Source organism: Amphibalanus amphitrite, unplaced genomic scaffold (genome assembly GCF_019059575.1).
Source record: "Amphibalanus amphitrite isolate SeventyFive unplaced genomic scaffold, NRLGWU_Aamphi_draft 001407F_arrow, whole genome shotgun sequence".
In the NCBI taxonomy this organism is placed as follows: Eukaryota; Metazoa; Arthropoda; class Thecostraca; order Balanomorpha; family Balanidae; genus Amphibalanus; species Amphibalanus amphitrite.
The window spans coordinates 112354-119673 of record NW_024882900.1 but is presented as its reverse complement, the minus strand read 5'-3'; positions in this window follow the sequence as shown (position 1 = coordinate 119673).

Sequence of the window (7320 nt, the reverse complement as noted above, 5' to 3'; positions counted from 1 at the left end):
TTGACGCTCTTTCGAACGCCGCCTTCCGCGTATCGCTACGTGGCCCAGGAGCCGAGTTAGAAGGGGGGGGGTGTTCAAACACCCCCCCCCCCCAGCAGGGCGTGGAAATCCAGGACCCCCAGCCGGGCGCGGGTTAAGTATGAGACGCATATAGTATTGTTCCTCAATAAAGGCATAAGACTGAACTAAAATGTGTGGTTTGTCCTCAGAAGATTGAAAGATGATCTTATCATCCAAGCAGTAAACAGAGTTTTGAGTTTGTTTTCCGGCGCGGGCCCACGACAGGAGGGAGTGGCGACAAATATTTATAATACCTTTGAAACTTCAAGCAAGAGTAGCAGGAAAATTTGATCGTCTTTTTTCCTATCAATTCGACACCTCCAGAAGCACACCAATTTGGACCTATATGGTATTCTTGGTGAGGTCACAGGTGTAACATTCCAGACCTTTGTGACGCAAAATTGGACGTCACAGGCGTAAAATTCAAATTACTGACGGACTAAATTTACATTTAGAGATAAGCACAAGTTATGAACGCAGCTCTGAGGCATCTGAGCTGAACCAAGAAAAAAGCCGATAGCCTGAGCTTAGGTGACCCTGGTCAGGTCAAGGCCCAAAACTTAAATATTCGCAACAATAACGCTTATCACAAGTAATACAAAAACTGGAACAAAGGCTAATGTGATAAGGAAGATCAAAGTCGTAATTGGTCCATACAAGATTCAAGCTGACTTCAAATCAGGGCAGGTCAGGTCAGATGAGCCAAAAAGAGACACCAATGTGCTTAAACTGTCATAAAACGTTGACTACTGTAAAAGTTTACTTGCGCGTTATCCGTAAAGGAATAAATGTGCAAATCTGCGAACGAGCATGCTGCTCTCCACAATATGAATCCAACGGTACCCCATAGCAACAAACAACAGGTGACCATAAATGGTCAGATCAAAGACACCGAAATTATATTTAAACGTTTGTTTTGTAGTTACTGCTACGGGGATGATATAATAGTAGTAATGCTATATGTTACCGACTCGTTTGCTGCGTGAGGTTTTTCATCTTATGATTTACTATGTTTACCTTACATGTCCTCTCATAGCCTTGGATGACTTTGGATGGCCTTGGCTCATGATAGGTCTTGTGAAAGTGATGCATACCTGCAAACGCTTTTAGGTACAAAAATTCTTTTGGCCTTTTTGGCTGTGATCTATCCATCAAACGTAAGTATACACCTGGTCCAGTCGAGTAGGATTGTGCGTCAGAACTCGTCACATTCTGGGGCACTGGTGCTGCGGTTAAAAATTGCGGTGTGCGAAGGCTGAACACATAATAGAGGGGAGTTTCAGTTGAATTCACGAGGTAACGCGTTATGTAACGGGCGACGCACATCAATGTGCGTGGGCGTGCGTTTTTTTTTTATTCCAGCTTTGAGATAAAGTATCAATTACCGTCTTAAATATGTGGTATTCACGCAGAATGCCAGAGCCGTAGGTATGTAGGTAAGTTGTAATTCCTTGGGTTAGAATTTGTGACCATGTTTTACATTGTTCAGTCATACCCAAATACTTATGCAAGTTAGAAGGGAAAATCCGCGCTGAACTGTGTGCTGTAGAATTGCGGCACAATCATCCATGCACATGTAGTGAACGATGCGTTCATTTTTCTAGTTTCCGTTTCCATTAGATAAGTATATTTTCCATTAGAAATATACTTATTAGAATTAAGTATATTCAAGCCCGTCATGTCAATGCTCGGACCACCGATCAAAACTGGGTTTCTATGGATGGATGACGGTGAGTCATCGCCAAGTAGAATTTACGGAGTTGAGCGAGTGTCGTCAGTGCGCTGGGTGCGTTTTTCCCACTCCCTCATCCTTTGCAGCTGAGAATCGCGACCGCGACGTTTCAGACACCCACTGCCCTTGGCTCGGATCGTGAGTGGGGATGACGTTCAAACGCCGTTTACCGATTAGTAACGGAATCGCAAGAAAATGCAACAATGCCACGGAGAGCCATCCGGAACTGGTGAGTCAGGATGATGGGGCTGTTTCGGCAGAGATGACGGTCTTTGTTGCGAAGACAGACTGTGATAATGTAAAATGGCTATATTTTATTTGCATCATGATGGTCGTTTTCACGACGGCCATACACATTTGGTGAAGATTAGGTGTAGATTTGGTGCAATTTTGGTCAAATTAGGTCCATTGTGTTTCTTAAAAGTTTTCAGTTTGTTTTGGTTTGCAAAGGTGCTTATATTTAGACCTCATTTTTTAAATTATCAGACATTTTTTCGATCAGAACACTGGAAGAAATTCATGATGTGAAGATATTTGTTGTAAAAGAGATTTGGTATAGATTTGACCAAATTAGGTGCATTTGCCAGATAGCCCGTCGTGAAAACGGCGAATAGCTCGCCAGCAACGTTGGAAGATATTCGTAAAAAAATTAGCCTCAAGAGAAATTTCTATAGATATATAGCATCTGCATGATGTCTCTTTCAGTTGTTATAAAAGATCACTGAAACCAATTCAAAACTAATTCATGCACATTCATAGGCAGGGATGCGGAGCCGTGGAGATTTCAGACGGCTCCGGCTCCGGCTCCGGCTCCGGCTCCGGCTCCGGCTCCGGCTCCGGTTCCAGGTGAAATATGCCGGCTCCGGCGGCTCCGGCTCCGGCTCCGCACCCCTGTTCGTAGGTATGTACACAATAATCCATACAAATTTATTTGGGAGGTGCATACCACGCTACTCAAAGCTTGTTTTCAGAACTGTCCTTCACATATTTCAAACGATTGATACTGTCTCGTTTCTTTTACCCGTTTGGCCGTTTTCGATACAACGGCGCTGAGAAGTCGATTGATGAAACCGGTAATAATGTACACAACTTTTTTACTTTTTTCTACTCTTAGGTATCCACATGTACTCTCAATGCAATGCTTGTCAATATCACCAGTATAACGCCTTTTGGGGCGACTAACGGAGCGAGCGAGAGGGTGGGCCTTGCACGTGCGAAATTTCGAGGGGGTACCTCCAACTGACTTGTGCACGGCACTCTACTAACCGGTCTCTAGCGATGTGCCAAATTTGAGCACAATCGGCCTAGCCGTTCTCGAGATCTGAAAGCGGCACCCTGCACGTGCGCACGTGCAAAATGGGTCCCAACTGACTTGTGCACGGCACCCTACTAACTGGTCCCTAACCGTGTACCAAATTTGAGCGCCATCGGTCCAGCCGTTCTCGAGATCTGGAAACGACCCCTGCACGTGCGCACGTGCAGCAGCACCCCAACTCTGGCACATGGATATGCAGTGCCTAGTGGGTGCCTACCTACATGCCAACTTTCAGCGCAATCGGCCAAGTAGTTACCGAGATATTGCAACAATTACCAAACTGACACCTCTTCGTTTTGCACGTGGCACGTGCATAAGGGGTCACCCACATGCATCGGGAATAGTCCAATACTTGGTAGAAGGAATGAAGCTACCCTACAAAAATTACCGCGTGTAAATCGGTCAAGTGGTTGCTGAGATATAAGCCTCGCAAAAGCGTCCGCACGGCCGGCCGGCCGGCCGCTCATACTCAGAAATTTCCGTTAATCTAAGGAAAGACTACGCTCGCTTCGCTCGCTCCGTAATAATTATAATATAGCGTCAATGAGCTTTGTTGAAACGGGCTAGCAAAAAGATATGTAGGTACTTCTTGACCAGTTTCTGCGCAACATTGGGACTCAAAAGCTCAGCATAAATGGTTTATCTAATTGGTTTGTAGGCTGTGGTTTTCGCGACGCATAACGAAACGTGAAAATGTATAACAAGGGCGGATGGCGCAGAAGGAAATCTCTGGTGTTTACGATCGGATTGTAAATTTTATAAAACGTTTAACCTATAAAATGGCACATCCAGTTATGTCAATATTTCTTCTGCAAACTTATCAGTTATGGCAGGCTCATGCCTTGTTAAAAGCGAAATTATTTGACGGGATGTTCCGTCGCGAGACGCGAGTCATAACCACAAGCCACGTCATGAACTTGAAACTTGGTGCCACGTGACACGTCAGTGTCTAGCCGGCAACAAAAACAGTCACGAAGCTGCGTCGCCGTCTACCTGCAGCGAAACCTGTAAAATATTTACTGACTGAAACACCTGGAAATCCTGATCGGGCCCGTTAGATTTGCCAGCAGAGCAGCCCACGAATGTCAGTGGCACCCACAGAAGGCTGTCTCAGCGCCTGAAAACGACGGGAAATCACCTACTTAGTGACATTAAACACCTACGCCAACCGTGTGAGTAGCCAGTTATCTCGGACAAGACTTGATATCTCTGAGTAGTTAGGAATGCAACTTTTTCAAATGAGATTAGATATAGCTACCATTACGCTACTCATAAATGTACGTTACCTACCGATAATCGATATCGCCTCACTTAGCAACAGAAAACGATTTCGATCGACAACAAAATCGCCAATTAGGTAATTCATTTGAGTAAATGTCTGTCATTGATCTATCTAATAAATACAGCTCAATTGTTGCACTCCTCAGCGATGAGGCGAACGAAGTGCTCCCCTCACGAGGCTTTTGTTGAATAAGATTTAAATGAAAGAACATCCTTCGGCCCCTTTCACCCGTCCGCAGTGGCTTATAAAGGCGCTATCTTTATGGGTATTACGTATGTATGTATGTATGTATGTATGTATGTATGTATGTATGTATGTATGTATGCATGCATGTATGTGCGTACCTATGTATGTATGTACTCGTATGTACCTATGTATAGGTATGTATTGACATCACAAGCCTTAGTGGAAACGAACCTTCTCTCAAAATTTAATTGTGCCCATTATCTGTCAGGAGTGTTATGAATGACTTTTTATGAATGACTTTAACCCGCGCCCTGGTGGGGTCTGTTTATAACGCGACCTGGTAGGTGGGTGGGGGGTGGGGGGCTATTTTTTGCCCCCCCCCCGTATCTTCGAAACTACTGGACGGATCCACAAAATTCAAAGGCTTTCGAAAGCCCAGTCAAATTTGTCCAGGGAACTCCAATTTCATTGACCTCGGGGTCACCGATGACGTCACAGGTCAGGTCAAAGATGAAATGTTTTGCCGGTCACGGGTCTTCTAGGGAATAACATCAAATAAAACGCATTTTATCGAAAATCAGCGATAGGGCGTCAGTTGCTTAGTGCATATGTTGCTATTAGAGGTCACAGATAACACCAGGTCAGGTCACAGGTCAGGTCACCAAGGGTCAGCACATGAACCCAATTTTATTAGTGCTGTGTGATGCATGTTTTATGGCCAATTTTTCATTTCAAACTCAATGGTGTTGATAATAAGACGATCAGGAACGGTTTAGGTCACTTCCTGGTGGAGGTCAGGTCAATGTCAGGTCAAAAAGGTCAAATTTTAAAGCTGATATTTTTGCATAAAATGGGTATTTACTCGACGCAGCTCGTCTCGGCCAGTCTAATGATGGTCTTTGCTTTGCGCTACGTGGTCTAGAATTGCTAAAAATTCAGTTTGAAAATTTGACGTCATCAATTTTGAACAGTTTTTTCGCTATAACTTAACCAAAAAGAGAGATATCGATCTAAAATTTGGTATGTGGATGGAAGTGGGCAAGGGCTATCACATATATTCCGTGTTTTTCGAAAGTCGAAAAAGGTTTTGGATTTTTTGGCAATTATATTCAATTTTTTGGGAGGGGTCAAAATAAAAAAAATCAAAATTTCGAGATGGCCATTTTGTAGCCTTGGGAATTCTACACCTTTTATGTCTTAGATGTTTTTCTGTATCTTCAACGCTATAGGCCTGACAGCTCTTCCCGCGAAACTATTTTTGGGTCGAAAACGGCAGAAGATGATGTCACTCTGACGTCATTTGCGGCCAACCTATCATAGCCTTTGGAAGATTTTTTGGTCACAATATGTAAAATTGATGCTCGGGAGGGTACTGAAAGTTTGGTGACAATCGGCGCAGCGGTTCTGGAGATATATTGGAAAGTCTGGAGGGGGGCAAAAATAGCCCCCCCCCCCACCAGGGCGCGGGTTAACCCACGCGAGCCCGGAGTGACAATGTTTAGCCCCCCCCCCCCCCCGACGAATATTTTCGATGGCTCCCGAGCGCTTAGAGATAGAAGCGCCAAACTTTCAGTACGCTTCCCCCATCAATTTACACATTTCCTAAGGTAGAAAATTTGGAACCAGCCCCTTGATGACGTAACAGGGTCGATTTTCCTAGTCCCTTGCACGGCGAATTTCGACGGCACAGACGTGAACTTCAAACAGCTGCCAAAATAGTGTTTTAAAGGTCGACATATTTAGAGCACAGGTGAGTAGCATATGACATAGATAAGAATACAAAAAAAATTGTGACCTATTATCAGAGATCAGGTCAACGACCCCCAGCTGGAATTTCAGTTTTTCCGCAAATAACTTAAACATTAATGGCCATACTCGGTAGAGTTAAGGCACTGGTACATCGTATTCGTAACATGTACCATCGTATTCGTAACATGTACCATCGTATTCGTAACATGTACCATCGTATTCATAACATGTACCATCGTATTCGCCTTGTCAAGCCGCGCCGAATGTCATAGGTACCTATTGTTCAGAAAAGGTCAAGTCTTATGTTGACTTCGCGTGACCTCGACTGACCTTTGGTTGACCTGACACATGAAAGGTGTTTTGTGATGTATTTGTAGCCGCTGATCACGAACCTGGCATTCATTTGCCCTAAGCATCCATTTAGAGCGTCAGGATAGCAAAAGTCGTTGAATTATTGTCGCTAACTTGAATAAGTGAGGTAGGTAGCCTCTAGCAAGGATACTCTTGTCTGACCTTGACCTTAGGATAGCATTGTATCGAAACATGAACCACAAAAAGGTGCCATAGGCTTCAAAAGGTTTCCAAACATTTTGGAAATTAGGGTACAAGATATACGAAAAAGTACAGTTTGAGGCCAATTTTGAGCATGACCTTGGCATCGAAGTTCAAGCAGAGCATCGAACTCCTCAGGTTCTCTCCTGTTGTTTCACACCTGTTTTGTTTCATGCATCCTGCCGTTCACTGGATCACTTTGTGCCGTTTTTTTGTCTTGACCTTGACCTCTAACATTGAAAAAAGTTTTGTGTTTCAGAATCGTTTTGTACAGGACTTTCATTTGGTATTATTTTCGTTTCCGTAGTTTCCATATTTACGAAGTTTGACGGTGAAGGGGGGGGGGGGGGTAACTATTGTTCCCCCGGGCTGCTGTGGTTGAGATCGCCCCCGGGCTCGGCCGGGTTAAATGGGTTTTATGTCCTTTTCATTGTCTTTTTGAAT